This window comes from Chionomys nivalis, chromosome 2 (assembly GCF_950005125.1).
Source record: "Chionomys nivalis chromosome 2, mChiNiv1.1, whole genome shotgun sequence".
NCBI lineage: Eukaryota > Metazoa > Chordata > Mammalia > Rodentia > Cricetidae > Chionomys > Chionomys nivalis.
In genome coordinates this window covers 91853127-91869064 of record NC_080087.1, presented here as the reverse complement: position 1 = coordinate 91869064, position 15938 = coordinate 91853127, and the positions used below count along the sequence as shown (strand labels likewise).

General features: G+C 44.8%; 1 protein-coding gene across 1 annotated transcript in view; it reads right to left on the bottom strand.

Moving 5' to 3' along the window:
- The window catches only part of Ralbp1 (ralA binding protein 1), a 43118-nt gene extending 27873 nt beyond the window's left edge, over positions 1-15245 (bottom strand). Inside the window, exon 1 of the mRNA XM_057762850.1 lies at positions 15078-15245. The gene's annotated coding sequence lies outside the window, so the exon portion shown is untranslated. The remainder of the gene's footprint in view (positions 1-15077) is intronic.
- Positions 15246-15938: the final 693 nt, after the last annotated feature.

Here is a 15938-nt window from a genome sequence, read left to right as displayed (position 1 = left end):
CACACAGAGACCCTCACACACAAACAAAACATTTACAAGCTTTTTTGGTCAGTATATGTAAATTCAGCACATTAAAGGCAAAAGCAATCCTACCCACTAACAAGATGGATATGACTTTATTTTTACATAAAGAATCAAATCCTGGGGGGCTGGAGAGATGGCTCAGAGGTTAAGAGCATTGCTTGCTCTTCCAAAGGTCCTGAGTTCAATTCCCAGCAACCACATGGTGGCTCACAACCATCTGTAATTGGGGTCTGGTGCCCTCTTCTGGCCTGCAGACATACACACAGACAGAGTATTGTATACATAATAAATAAATTAAAAAAAAAAAAAAAAGAATCAAATCCTGGGACTGGAGAGATGACTCGGAGGTTAAGAGCACTGGCTGCTCTCCCAGAGGATCAACGCCAGGATCAATTCCTGTCATCCACATGGCAGCTCACAACTGTCTGTAATTCCAGTTCCAGAGACCTGACACCTCCACACCATTGCACATAAAAAATCTTGAATATTTGATATTTATCAAGTCAGCAACTCCAGCAACTGTGTGTGGAGGGTACATGTATGTGACATGCAGGTACACATGCACATGTGTGCACATCAGTTGGAAGCCAACACAGCTGCCTTCCTTAGTCACTCTGCACCTTAGTTTCTGAGACAGAATTGTTCACTGAACCTGACCTGGCCAGTCAGTAAACTCCCACAATCTGCCTGTCCTGCTGCCCCAGCATGGGTGCAGGTCTATGCCACCATACCCCACCCCAGCACGAGGTGTGTGTGTGTGCAGGCCCGTGTCATCATGCCCCGCCCAAGCACAGGAGTACAGGCCTGTGCCACCATACCCCACCCCAGTACAGTGTGTGGGGGGTGCAGGCCCATGTCATCATGCCCACCCCAGCACATGGTACAGGCCCATGCCACCATGCCCCGCCCCGGCACCGGGTACAGGCCTGTGCCACCATGCCCAGCTTTTACAAAGAAGCCAGGGATCTGAACTTGGGTCTTCATGTTTACACAGCCAGCATATCACCATCTGAGCCAGCTCCCAGACTCTCAAGCACTGTTGTTTAACAAAAAATTATTATTGTATGTGTGTATGTGTGATGCATGTGTATGTGAGTGCCACAGCACATGTGTGGAGGTCAGAGGACAATTTTGGGAAATGGGGTCTCTTCCACAGTGAGTTCCAAGGATAGAACTTTTACCCATCTTACCGGGTCCAATTTTAAAAGTCAAACATTCTAAAAAAAAAAAAAAAAATCCAGAGATGTACTGATTTGATATTTACATGTTGAAGAATGATGGTAGGAAACCATTAAGTCTTCATTTTCAGTAATGAAACCACTATGTTTCTCTAAGCAGAAACTGGGCATGCAGTAAAAACACTGCAATTCATAGCATACAAGTCTCCAATCTGAGCAGAGGGGTTTTAAGCAGCATTCACGAACACTGCGTGGTGCTAAGAGCACACATTCATCGTTCAGAACCCAGGATACAGCAAAGTCACAATTCAACGTGAGCAAGCACTGCCACGAACAATTGAGCTTCCACACCTGACTGTGGATGAACTTCTGGTTGTCTCAAGAGCAGAAACCTTGTCCCCTGCAGTTTATCGCAGCTCCACAACCCACAGTTTAAGGAGCTGTGTTTGAAATCACCACTCATGCCTCACAATACCTAACAAATAAACAGCTGTCATATTCTCAAAGACTTGCTTTACTTGTGATTATGTGTTCATGAGTGTGTCTGTTGGTAGGTTTGGGCATGTGTGAGTGCAAGTGTCCTCAGAGTCCAGGAGAGGGTATAGATCCCTTGGAGCTGGAATTACAGGCAGTTGTGAGCTGCCTGATGCAGGTGTTGGAAATGGAACCTGGGTCCTTCTGGAAAAGCAGTAAACAGTCTTAACCGCTGAGCCATTTCTCCAGCCCCATTGTATTGTTTTGCTTATGGAATAATGACAAGAAACATCTGCTCACGTTCTACGAACACAATGCTTTATACCCAGTTGGCTGAACCCACAGATGTGAAACCTGTGAACACAGAGGTCAACAACATAGTCAGCTAAAGGCTCCTATCACTAGCAGAGTATGGAAGGCCAGTATTGATGAAAAGAGCTTAAGGGAACATTGATTCAACCAAAACAGCAGCTTGAAATTGGCAGATTTCACTTTTAAGCAATAAAAATGTGCAGTTTTATTCTCAAGAACTGGCTCTCAAATTTGATTGCTCTTGAATTAACCTTCATTAATGAAGTGCTATGCTTCATCACATCATGGTATCAGGTCTGAAAACAACTCTAAATGAGAGCTACCTCTTTTGTTTTTATTAATCCTTTAGGCAAAAGCTTTATATTTAAGTAATTGTTTAATCTGTCAAGATATTCAGTTTAAAGTTCCCTCAAATATAAAGCAGCAGTCCCAGTAGCTGCCACATGGCTAAGTGTTTAGTAAATACTGACTCTATTCCTCTATATATTATATTGGCACTATTTAAGAATAGAATATATACACAGTGATATACATACTTTTGCTTGTGCGGGCACAAAATACCTCTTAGGCTCAGCGATTAAGAGCACTTGCTGTTCTTGTAAGAGGACCTGGGTTCAGTTTCCAGCACCCACATGACTGCTCACAACCATCTCTAACTCCAGTTCCAGAAGAATGGATACCTACTTCTGGCCTCTGTAGGCATTGAACATACACAGTGCACAGCACACATGTGACAAAATATCCATAAAATACAAAAACAAGCAAAAAAAACCCACCAAGACTAGATGGCAACGTAGTGTGCAAATCTTTAATCCCAGCACTTGGGAAGCACAGGCAGGCAGACCTCTGAGTTCAAAGCCACCCTGGTCTACATAGTGAGTTCCAGGCCAGCTAGGACAACATAGTGAGACCCTGCCCCACAGACACATACAAAAAAACCCTAGGGGTAAGGGTTCACAAGATCCCAACATCCCTTAGGATTTATTGGGTTAATGGTTGGCTGTGATAGAAACATTTTCTGCCGTGATGTTGCCAGTGGTCTCCTACATAGGAGACCTCCCTATAAATAACCTCTACGCCCTCCCCATAAACAACCTCTACACAGGCTCCAGTAAGCAGCCTCAATGAAAACCACTGGAGCACAAAAGAGAGACATGGAAAACTATGAAGGCAGCTGAAAGAGAAGAGGAGCACTGGGAGAGGTGGAGACAGAGTGACAGGGAGCTGGGCGGCGGTGGCACACGCCTTTAATCCTAGCATTCAGGAGGCAGAGGCAGGTGGATCTCTTATCTATACACAAAGCAAGTCTACTAAAAATCTGGAAATATAGATTCCACATCTAGAAGTTTGAAAAGAAAAGGGCTTCATTGTTCTTTCATTCCCTGATTTATTCTCTTAAATGAACAGATATCTTGCATAACAGATAGTTACATAACCACAGCAAAATTAAAGTCATAAAGTAGCAACAAAATAGTTTTATGGTGGAGTCACCACAACATGAGGAAGTGTATTAAAGAGTCGCAGCATTGAGAAAGTTGAGAACCACTATCTTAAATTGTTTTTTCAAAGCTAAAGCCAAGGTCTCACGTAGCCCAGGCTGGCCTTGAACTCCAGAGATGCTCCTGCCTCCAAAAGCTGGTATTACAAATGTGTGCCTCCTACCAGCTGCAGTGATTTAAAAGAAAATGGCTCCCCTAGGTTCACAGGGAGTGGCACGATTAGGAGGGGTACCCTTGCGGGAGTAGGTGTGGCCTTGTTGGAAGAAGTGTGTCACTGGGGTGGGCTTTGAGGTCTAGGCTGCTCAAGTCAGGTCGAGTGGCTCGGAGTCTTCTCTTCCTGCTGCCTGCGGATTCAGATGTAGGACTCTCAGCTCTCTCTCCAGCACCACATCTTCCTGCACGTCATTATGTTTCCCACCATGATGATACTGGACTAAACCTCTGAACCTGTAAGCCATTAAATTGTTTTCCTTTCTCTTCACAATAGAAATCCTAAGACACCAGCCAATTTTTCTTTTTTGAGATGGGTCTCACTATAAACTTCATTTTTCATTTTCACATAGTGAAAGCCAACCTCAAACTCAAGATCCTTTTGCCTCAGACTCCTAAGTACTAGGATTACAGTCACGTGTCAGCTAATTAATTTTATATGTATATTCATGTGTGTGTGTGTGCGCGCGCGTGCGCACACGCATACATTAAGCACATACAGGCTCAGGTCAACTTCAGGCGTCATCCTCAGGTGCTGTCTGCCTTTTTTTTTTTAGGTACAGTCTCTCACTGGGGCCTGGAACCCAGTAATCAGGCTAGGCTGGCTAGTCAGCAAACTACAAGGAGCCTATCTCTGCTCCCCAGCAGTGGCATACACACACCATCACACCCAACATTTTACAGGTCCTGGAGACTGAACTCAGGTCCTCACATGTACACAGCAAGCTCCTTCCTGACTGAGCTCTCTCTCCCCAACCCAGAAAAATGAACTTTCACTTAAACAGAAAAATGAGTTAAAGCATAATATTCTATTTAGCTTTGTGTCACCTGAGAGGCAAGCTCAAGTGAGGACACACCTAATCAGACTGTCCCGTGGGCAGGTCGTGGGGAACCGTGGACGGCTGGCAGCCTACTGTGAGCAGCACTAGCCCTAGGCTGATAGTCCAGGGCTGTATAAGTAAGCTCTCTAAGAGCAGGGCATGATGGTGCGTATCTTTAATCCCAGCACTCGGGAGGCAGAGGCAGGTGGATCTCTGTTCAAGTCCAGCCTGGTCTACAGAATGAGTTCTAAGACATCCAGGGCTATGTAGAAAGACTGCCTGTCCAAAAGAAGAAGGAAAAGAAAAGAAAAGAAAAGAAAAAAGAAAAGAAAAGAAAAGAAAAGAAAAGAAAAGGAAGCTTGCTAAATATAAGCCAGTGAGCAGCATGCTTTTGGAAATTAATCAAAAACATAAAACAATCCAGACAATGCTTACTTTGGAAAAGCAGCTTAGTCTTGGTAAGAACTGAGTTTCCTACAGACTGAGCGTTCTCTAGGCCCCAATGGTTTAAAAAAAAAAAAAAAAAAAAAAAACCACCATTCACAGAAATGATATATATGCAAGCCAAGTTACTGGACTATATAAAAACTTCAAACCAGACATCTCATGTATATTCACATACTAAAAAGAAACCATGTGGCAAACAACTAAAGGAAAGAAGCTGGTGTGCTAGAACATTTGCAGTTCCAGCACTCCACAGGCTGAAACAGGAAGATCAAGTTTGAATATGACCTGTCTGTACAGACAGACTATACAGAAAGACTCTGTCACCTAAGGAAAAGAGAGTCAAAAACAGTAACCTAGTGAAAAACATTAGGACTCTGCCTCACCAAAAAGATAATAGAAATAAAAAGACAAATATTATTTTTAAGTTAATGAAATAGAAATTCTGCAGTTGAGGCCTCAGAGATGAGAGAAGACTCAGGGTAGGAGGGCCTGCTGCTCCTGCAGAGGATTCAGGCTCAATTCCCAGCACCCGTGTGGATTGGACATTTTTTTTATTTACATCAATTCTTTTTTTTTTAAATATTTATTTATTATGTATACAATGTTCTGTCTGTGTGTATGCCTGCAGGCCAGAAGAGGGCACCAGACCCATTACAGATGGTTGTGAGCCACCATGTGGTTGCTGGGAATTGAACTCAGGACCTTTGGAAGAGCAGGCAGTGCTCTTAACCTCTGAGCCATCTCTCCAGCCCTATTTACATCAATTCTGAAGTTGAAAAGGACAGTAATGCAAATGAGAAGCTCATTAGGCAGCACCAACAACTCATGTGAGCAAACAGGCTAAGGACCCAGCGAATGTGTAGAGCAGCTGAGATAGGCAGGGCAGTCTCATGATCAGAGAAAGAATGAGTAACAGAGCCCAAGTGATGTGTGAAACATCTAGAATTTTTGACAAAACACAAATTACAGACATCCTAAAAAAAAAAGAGGGGGACAAAAAGAGGATTTAAGAAACAATGGCCCAAGCCGGGTGGTGGTGGCGCACGCCTTTAATCCCAGCACTCGGGAGGCAGAGGCAGGCGGATCTCTGTGAGTTCGAGGCCAGCCTGGACTACAAGAGCTAGTTCCAGGACAGGCTCCAAAGCCAGAGAGAAAACTTGTCTTGAAAAACCAAAATAGATAGATAGATAGATAGATAGATAGATAGATAGATAGATAGATAGATAGATAGATAGATAGATAGATAGATAGATATGATTATGCATCTAAACATAAAAAAACAAAATCTGACAAATTTGAAAGGAGAAATATTCCAACAATTGGAGACATCAATACTCCCACCTAAGTAATACTCCAACTAGAGGGGATCAACTAGAATAGAGGCCACTCAAAAACCTATCACCCTCCCAGATATCTAACAGAGCACTCTGCCCAACAATAGACAACACATGTCTATCACAGATCGTGCAAAATCATCTCCAGGATAGGACACAAAGCAAGTGTCAATCAACTTTAAAAGAAAGAAATCATGTGAAGTAATTTTCTAACCGTGATCAAATAAAAATAGCTGTCAGTAACAGACAAGACACTGAGAATGCAGAAACCTACAATTATGTAGAAAACAAGCCACATGGTCATCAAACTAAGAAGCCACTGAACATCCAGAGCTGACATCATACTCAATGATGAAAGACTGAAGTTCTCCTCTAAGATCAGAAACAAGACCAGGAGGATTACTCTCACAACTTCATTCAACACTGCACTAGAAATTCTTACCTAAAATTAGGAAAGAAAAAGACTGAATAAATAAAAATTATAAGTAAGAAAGTAGCAAAAATCCCTCTATTTGGAAAAAACTCAAAAGAATGGAGCAATGAAGTTCAAAAATTGAAAAAGAGAAACAAGTTGTATATTCATACCTTAGTAATGTACAGACATTTAACAGTGACGACAAAAATGAAATGGAACAATTTCATTTACAATAACACACAAAAGAGTAAACAGAAATAAATTTAACCAAGGAAGTAAAAGGCTTTACAACGCTAACTATAAGCACTGCTGAAAGAAATTATACACAGCTTATAAAAAGACATCATTAATAAGCACAGATTTTTTTTTTTAACTCTAAGATGTGGGTTATCCAGAAAGAATTTCATTGTAAAATGTCACGGCCTTTTTCAGCAGATATCTCACTTCCATATGAATTTGCAAGGGGCCCATGGTAGCAACAACCACCAAGAATTGAAGAGAAAAAAAGAAACTAAGTTGAAGAACTCATTTCCTTATTTTTAAAATGTTCTATAAAGCTGGAAAAATCAAAATAGCATGTGGGCTGGAAGACAGGAGCAGTTAAGACTGGCTGTTCTTCAGAGAACCCAGGCTCAGTTAACGGTGCCCACATGGATCTCTAACTCCAGTTCCAGAGGATCCAATGCCCTCTCGGACCTCCAGGGCACCAAGCACATAAAATAAAAATATATGAATCTTTAACTAAGAAAATATACAGGTTACCAGGCACGGGCAGACAGGCTGACTGAAGGACTCAAGCTGATAGGCTAGGGATAAACCCACTTTTGTTGTCAGACGGTTCAGAACAAAAAAGGGAATAAGGTCAACTAAACTACTACTACATGTCATAAAGAGACCCCCTATCTCATGCTACAAATTATAAGACTCAAACTCAGATACAGGAACTAAAACAATAAAATTATTAGAATAAATATTCAAACCCTTGGATTAAGCACGATTCCTAGATATTACATCAAAAGTGTAACAAATAACAATGAGGAAGTTATAAACCAAAATATTTGTACACCAGAAGACTCTATCAAGAAAGTGAAGACAACTAGAGAATGAGAGAACGTTTGTAAATCATGTAATTTATAAGGGTCTTGTATCCAAAATATACAAAGAACTCTAACCATTCAACAAGAAACGGACAACCCAATGGATAAGGGATTTGAACAGCTTTCTCCAAAGATATACAAATGACCAAAAAACACATGAGAAGATATTCAAAATCATTAGCCATGGGGAAAATGCAACTGAAGTCCACAACGGAAAGGAAGGAAGTAGCAAGTGCTGGTCATGAAGAGACATGGAGTCCTGGGCTGTCAATGATGGTGCACCCCTTGAGGAACTAGACCGCCGTCTCCTAAGACCCTAAGCATAAGTTACAATGCGAGCTGGTTTCTGACTACACTTCTGATATCAAATGTATTTTTTCCCCCAACTCTCCAGACACCAGCTAGATGCTCTGTAATTCAATTTAATTCTAACAGTATTGTCAAGAGTTAGTGTCAGACTCCATAATTTTAAGTGCTCAGTCCTACAGACAATGCTCACTACGGATGTCAAAGACAAGCCCCAAACCACCTCCTGTATGTCTGGCTAAGCAGCTATACAACCGTGTTCCCACAACTTCTATCTCAGGCACACTTTTGTTAAGCTAGAGGTCAGAGAACAAGTTCATCCTCTCCTACCCTGTGGGCTTCAAAATCAAACTCAGGTCATCAGTCCTGGCCAGAGGCACCCTTATCTGATGACCCATCTCCCCAGTTCAGGTTCAGTGTTTTGTAAAAATATTTTTATACACCTAGGGAAAATACTTAACTCACACCTACAAGCAGCCAAATGAAGTCCCTACAAGGTAAAGACCAGAAAGACCCCAAGTGCAGTCCTATGAAACTGGGACACAGCACGCCCCTAGTACAAGGATATGTTTAGCAACCCAGAATATCTCAGAACTCCACTGTTGAGGTTTTGCTTTGTTTTATTTTTCTCGAAACTCCACTGTTGAGGTTTTGCTTTGTTTTATTTTTTAACATTTTAATTATGTGTATCTCTGTGGGTAGGAGGACTACGCACACATGAGTGCAGTACCCAAGGATGCCAGAAGAGGGCGTCAGATCCTCAGCGCTAGAGTTGTGAGCTGCTCGGTATGAGCACTGGGAATTGAACTAGGGTCTTCCACAGGAGCAGTATGAGTTCTTAACTGCTGGGCCCTCCAGCTCTGTTGAAGGGCTTTAATGGAGGTCTCATTTCAAAGGTATACTCATTGGCCATTGGTAACCAAACAAACTGCAGCTTCCCCTCCCACCTCACTCCCAGCTAGGACAGAAAATTCCAATAGCTAATCATGCAGTTGGTTCCTCTGGCAAAGAGCTCCCAGCCTGAAGTTCTGCTTGCTCCCCATAATCTTTTCCTAGCAAATTATTCCTTTATTCGTAGAAACTTAGCACAACTGAAAGTTAAGAATGTATAAAGGCTAAATAAGACCTCTCCCCCAGTTACCTAAAAAAGCAGTTCCAAAGCCTCTGTCTACTGCGTTGTATGTTTTACTATGCACACCTACAATAAAGATTAATGAAGAGATTAGTAACAGTAACTAATGATAAAATACAACAATTATGACAAGATATCATATAAAAGGTGTGAAATATGTATGACCTCTCGAAATACTGCATTTTACTAACCCGTCTGGATCTGCCATGATGATGAGGTGCGTGAGGTCCAGTGCGGTGAGGTGGACAACAGAGGCACAGTGTGAGCTATGACGTAAGGTTACCGAAACACAATACTACAGCAATAAAGCCAGTAACTTAATTGTTATGGCCACACAACTTTAAATACACACACACAAAAAAAAAAAAAAAACACTCAACTGTAACTTTTTTAAAAGCTAAATTTTAATTTGGAAGATGGCTCATTCCCTAAGCTCCTTGCCACGGAAGGATGAGAGCCTGAGCTCAGCCCCCCAGAACCACTGAAGGCTGGGTGCAGCACAGGTTCGAAGCACCCATACGCCTGGCGCTGGGTAGGCGGAGGCAGGAGACCGCCACAGTTTGTTAACCATCTAGCTGAATCAGCGAGCTCCAAGGTTGAGGAGAGCCCTTGCCGCAAAACATAAGGCGGAGAGCTACTGAGGGAGGCACCCAACTCAACCTCTGTCTCCAGATGCATGTATACACACACACACACACACACACAACTCAACCTCTGTCTCCAGATGCATGTGTACACACACACACAAAATGGTCATTTTATGGGTGCAGGGATTATATTCCAGAAAAGGTATTATCTTCTAAAGCAGGTTCAAGTCTTCAGCCTTATCACCTTTGGCTACCAACCCTTTTACACTTCTCACAAATAACATGCATGCCTGTTACTCCAGCAAGCAGGAGGCCAAGACAGGACTATGAGTCCAGGTGAGCATAAACAGGAGTAAGACCCTTTCACAAAACAAAAAGACGGGAAGATGAGTGGTGGGGGAGGGCTCACTCTGCTTTCTCTACTCTCTGACCTCTTAATGAACATGAGTTTCTTCCTCAACCATCCTACCAAACCATCACAAATTTAATCCAACACACTCCTAAGAATCTTTATCAAATTCAAAAGATTCTGAAAATCTTATTCTAACCAACTACTCAGAGCAATTAAAGATTTTCTTTATTTTTTAATTATGTACCTTTAATCCCAGCACTCAGGAGGCAGAGGCAGGGGATTCTCTTTGAGTGCAAGACCAGCCTGGTCTATACTGTAAATTCCAGGACAGCCAAGATTACATAGAAAGACGCTGTCTATAGATAGACAGATTGAAAATAAATAAATAAATAAAATGTGGGGTTAGTTTGGGCGCCCCTGGAGGCCAGAAGTGTTGGTTCCCTCAGGAGCTGCAGTTTTGGGCAGCTATGAAAAACTCAATATGGGTGAGGGAATGGACCTCGGGGTCCCCTGAAACAGCAATGAGAGCTCCTAACTCCTAGCCCCTCCTCAGGTAATTTCAAGTATGGCTTTCTCTCCTCACTTCCCACCCACCCCACCCCAGTGCTGATGTCTCCTTTTGTATTTTGAGCTAGGTCTTTCTCTCTGGTCGTGAACTTCCTGCCAGTCTCCCTGGGATTACAGGTACCCTGTGTTGGGATTACAGGTACAAACGCCACATCTGGATGGGCTTTCCTTTCTTTTCTGTAGTTGTGAAGATAGTAGCCTTCTCTAAAAATGAGTCCTAGCAAGGGGACTCAAGTGACTCATACCTTCCAGCCCAGCATTTAGACAGCTGAGGCAGAAGGAATACTCCTTCTGAGGTCAAGGCTAGCTGAACTACAGAATGAGACCCAATCTCAAGAGGAAGAAAAGGAAGAAAAGGAAGGAAGGAAGGAAGGAAGGAAGGAAGGAAGGAAGGAAGGAAGGAAGGAAGGAAGGAAAAGACCCTATTTTAAGTTCTCATGGATGCCTCAACATCAACCTTTTTTGTCTTTGATTTTTCAAGGCAGGATTTCTCTGTGTAGTCCTGGCTATTCTAAAACTTGTTCTGTAGACCAGGCTGGCCTGGAATCAGAGATCCACCAACCTCCCAAATACATCTGTCTCCCAAATACATTAAAGGTGTGTGCCACCACCACCTGGCTAATAAACCATTTTTGAATATCACTTTCCAACACACCCTCCTCTGTCTGAATTTAAAGGTCCTCTGAAGCCTATTTCTAGAACTACTGGCTGTCAGCAAACTCTTCCTGTGTGGTGGTCCCTAAATCAAGGCTTCAGCTACCACTTACAATATACTGTGATGAGACTGGAGAGACTTTAGCTCAACTGCTAAAGACTCACAACTAAAAAGATGATACAGTGTGTTGACCACTCATCACACGTACACACACACACACGGAAAACTCTGAAGCAGATTCTACCTAGAGGTTCACAAATAATATCTACTCAATAAGCCAGAAGCCAACATTGAGTTCCTCTCAAATTTACTCCCCTTCCTGAATTCTGTCTCAGTATATCTTATCACTGTTTTCTCAAGGACCCAGGATGAAATCAAAGTCATTGTATCCAGTTATTTCATTCTCACTTTCCAATACCAATTTTTGCTAATCCTATTCATTGTATTCTCTAAGTATTTCTGCTATTTGTATCCTGAGGCTGCAATAGTTTTAGACCCTATTTCTCACTTCAGTTATTGACGAGAACGTGACTTTCTAAAGCTTTTCTGCACTCAATTTTACACAGCCTCCATGCTCTGACATCTACATTCTACAATTCTAGGATGATCTTTCTAAAATAAAAACGCTGCATTATTTTGTATTTATTGTATGTAAACCTATGGGGGTCGACGCTAAAATCCTTGGCATGACATACAATTTTTGAAGATTTATTAATACAGCCTCATCTTCGCTTCCTTGTCCACAACCGATGCTACAGCTGTCAACTCACCTGTCTATAATGTTCCAAAAAGTTCCCATGCTTCCTGCATGTCTCTGTTCACCCTCAGCCTTAAGTGCCTTTTCTAATTAATTCTGCTGGATCCTTAAGGACATACCATTTATAACAGAGGACTGAACACTGATTGGACTGGCATAGGTTGGCCAGTCTGCTTCTCCCACCCTATCCCCTTCCCGTTCCTGTTCAGGCTCAAGGACTGCAATTTGCTTGCAGGACAAAGCTGAAATCGCTTTGATGGTATACAGACTACCTCCCCAGTTTCATGTCTCAGTACCCAGCTATACTTGAGATACACACACACACACACACACACACCACACACACCTTGCAGATGCTACTGTGTAGTTAGTTTTATACACTTTTGATACACTACTCCCTGTGTAAGTGCCCATCATTTCTATGGCTGTCTAGAGCGTTAGATCTCTTCCCCTGAGCATTCCCAGCCTGTGCTTTCATTGGTGTTTATGTATGGTTCTTTTCTGACTACTGCCCTCTTCCATGGCTTCTCCCTTAAGAAACAGAGATTACCTCCTGGATACATTCACAAACCCCTCACATTTTCTAGAAAGCAATCTTAGAAACATGCTAGTTTGTAGGTTGAGTGTTGTAGCGCAGGGGTTAAATGCTTTCCTAATGATTCCAAGGCCCTGGGTTCAATCCCCAGCAAGTATCTGTACATGTGTGTATAAAGCAATGTATTTTATACAAAAATATGTATTACTTGTTGACAATTCAAGAGATACACTTGACCATCTGAAAGCAGGTGGTCTTATCCATCTTCAAGTCCTCTTCATTTGGAAGAGGCCCTAAACATCATAACTCTTCTATTCTAAAAAATCTGCATTTTTCCCATGTTCTGTCTTACATATACTAGCAAAAGTTCTAGCAGGGGTTTTCTTTTTTAAAAAAAAATAATAGCTAGACAAGGTGGCACATGCCTTTAATCCCAGCGCTTGGAAGCCAGAAGTAAGGAGATCTCTCTGAGTTAGAGGGCCAGCCTGGTCTTAGGGAGGTTCCAGGATAGCCAGGGTTACACAGTGAGATCCTGAACCTCCCTGCAATAAAGAAAACAACAGGACACACTTTGGGACAATGTTCTGGTCAAGCAATCAACTGTGCAAATTAATTATACAAAAAAAGTTAGTATTTCCTTCTTCAGATTTTTCAATCCTTGGGGAGGTGTGCAATTACCTGTGGAGACCAGAGCTAGAGCTGTCAGATTTCTTTGGGAACTGGACTTACAGGCAGTAAGTCCTTCTATGTAAGCCTGATGTATGTCCAGGAACCCCGATATACTCCAAAAGCAGCAAGCCTCTTCAGCGGGCCACGTCTCCAGTCCCAACGCACACTCTTTAAAATACCACTTCAATCTTTCTAAACTACGGAGAAAATGGACCCTGCGAATTCTACTATGAGAAGCCACCTTTGTAAAGACAGCAAATTCAGTCGGGCGGTGGTGGCACACGCTTTTAATCCCAGCACTTGGGAGGCAGAGGCAGGAGGATCTCTGTGAGTTCGAGACCAGCCTGGTCTACAAGAGCTAGTTCCAGGACAGGCTCCAAAACCACAGAGAAACCCTGTCTCGAAAAACCAAAAAAAAAAAAAAAAAAAAAAAAAAAGACAGCAAATTCAGTTACCTTACCTTGAATCTCGATACTTTGTTTTAAAACTTATTTAACAGCAGCTACTACTGAACTAATAATCTGTCTCTCTTGGATCTATGAGATACTCTGAAAAGTGGGAACCATTCTAATCCCTAACAATGCCAACACCGCCCGAAGGTAATTACTCATTTCGGGGAAGATACACAGTGTCTTGACATGACCAAGTTAATTCTTACCTCAGAAAGTGTGTGACCTTTTTCATTCACAGTCTTGTTCCTTCCTTTACAAGTGCCGGCAACCTGAACACTAACACCAAAAGTGAGCCCGCTCCTTATCACTTAAATGTGTTGTGAATGACTGCCAAGTATGATGGGAGGCTACCCAAAGCACCACAGCATAAGCCCAGACCCATTAAAGCCAAAGGCTGGGGGGTGCAGCAGCTCAACGTCCACATGGGAGCACTTCTGTCACAAGTAGAGACCACCAACGGAAACGTCAGGGATCCGCAAGAACCACACCAAACCTCAGGGAACGCAAGCTGCTCTCTCCGGAAGAACGCTTGAGATAATCTCCAAACTTGAACCAGTACTACTTCAGAAGACTGGGAAGTGGAAAATTTGGTCCAACCTGTCTCCCAACGACATATTTAAAAGACGAAAAAGAAAGCTGGCACAAAAACGCTTGAAAAGTGCCTGGAGTATGGAGTTTTGAACTCCAGCTCTGGCCGCCCGCTGCCATTGAAACCCGAAACAAGGACCTCTGCAACCAGGAGCGCCCCCCGGCCCCATACCGGCCGCGGGCAACAGCTGGAGCTGCTCCCCGACTCCACCGCGGGGACAGGTGGGCAGCCAGGTGCGACTCGTAAGCCGGAAGGCTGGGGAAGGCCAGGCCCCCGGCGCTGCGCCGGCCAGGTGTGGCTCGCACAGATGCCCCGCGGCCTGGAAGCTCCGAGAAACCTGCTGGGTTCCCGGATCGTCCCCGGGTCGTCCCCGGCTCCGGGAGCAGCACTGGACAGAGCCGGGAGCACTCGGGGAGGCCTCTCGGGCAGGCAGCATGACCCACCCCCAAAAGAGCAAGCGTAGGGGGTGCGGGGGAGCCTTCCCGGAGAACAGAAGGCGCGGCAGCCACGCCCCCCACCCCCAACTCCAATTCCGAGCCCGGGATCCCAAGCCCAGCATGCCGCCTGACAGGCGCGGGCGCGAGGCCGGGCGCCAGACGACGGCTCGCACGGGCACCGCGCCGCAGCGCCGCGACCCCCGCAAGCGACCGCTCCCCGCCACTGACCAGTGCCTGCCGCCCAGCGACCGTCGGCTCCGCTGCAGCCGCCGCCTCCTCGCACTCACGCGGCCGCCACGACCGCCGCCTCCTGCGCTTCCCCCTTGGCCGGCCGCGGGAGCCCCATTCCCACCCCGCCCAGCCTCCGCCTGTTTACAATGATTGGGACAGAACAGGACGGGGCCGGCCCAGCGCGCACGCGCACTCCCACCTCCCGCCGCAGCCGGCTTCCCGGGTCCTCGGATTCTCGGCTCTTGCGGGCTAAGGCCGTCCAGGGCAGACGCCCCGTGCCCTCGCGCGGAGCACGCCGGGAGTTGTAGTTCTAGTAACCCCGACACCCCGCCGCAGGGCCTCGGACATAAACCACAACACCCAGAAAGCCCCGTGCTTCCCGGGGCTGGAACTCGCTGGGGAGACAGGGGACCCCGCGAGAGGACGTGCCAAGCGCTAGAGCTCTGCAGGCGCTTGCGCAGTGTCTTGGGGACCGAGCGGAACGCACACCTACCGGAGCGAATCCCAGCTGTGTGGGAACCCTGCCGCGTTCTGCTTTCCTCCTCGAGCTGTGGCCTGACGTCCTCAGCTTCCTAAAGTGACACTTTTTTTTCTGCGACTGCGTACTTTGGTGGTTCCAACCAGTTAAACCAGCCTGGGCTGCCGGCCCACCCCGCCTCTGGGCGGAGCACCTTGCTGGCTTTCTCTGGGTGGGGATCTTCGTTTGCAGAATTCCTGCCGGGGGATTGGAGGGAGGAAGCTTGTGGGGCCTGTGCGGGGCAGTCCGCAGGATCTCTGAAGTGGGTGCTGGTTGGCTCTCTCCCACCCTCTTGCTTCAGCACTTAGCAATCAGCGCCCGAGTTAAAGCCGCATAGCATC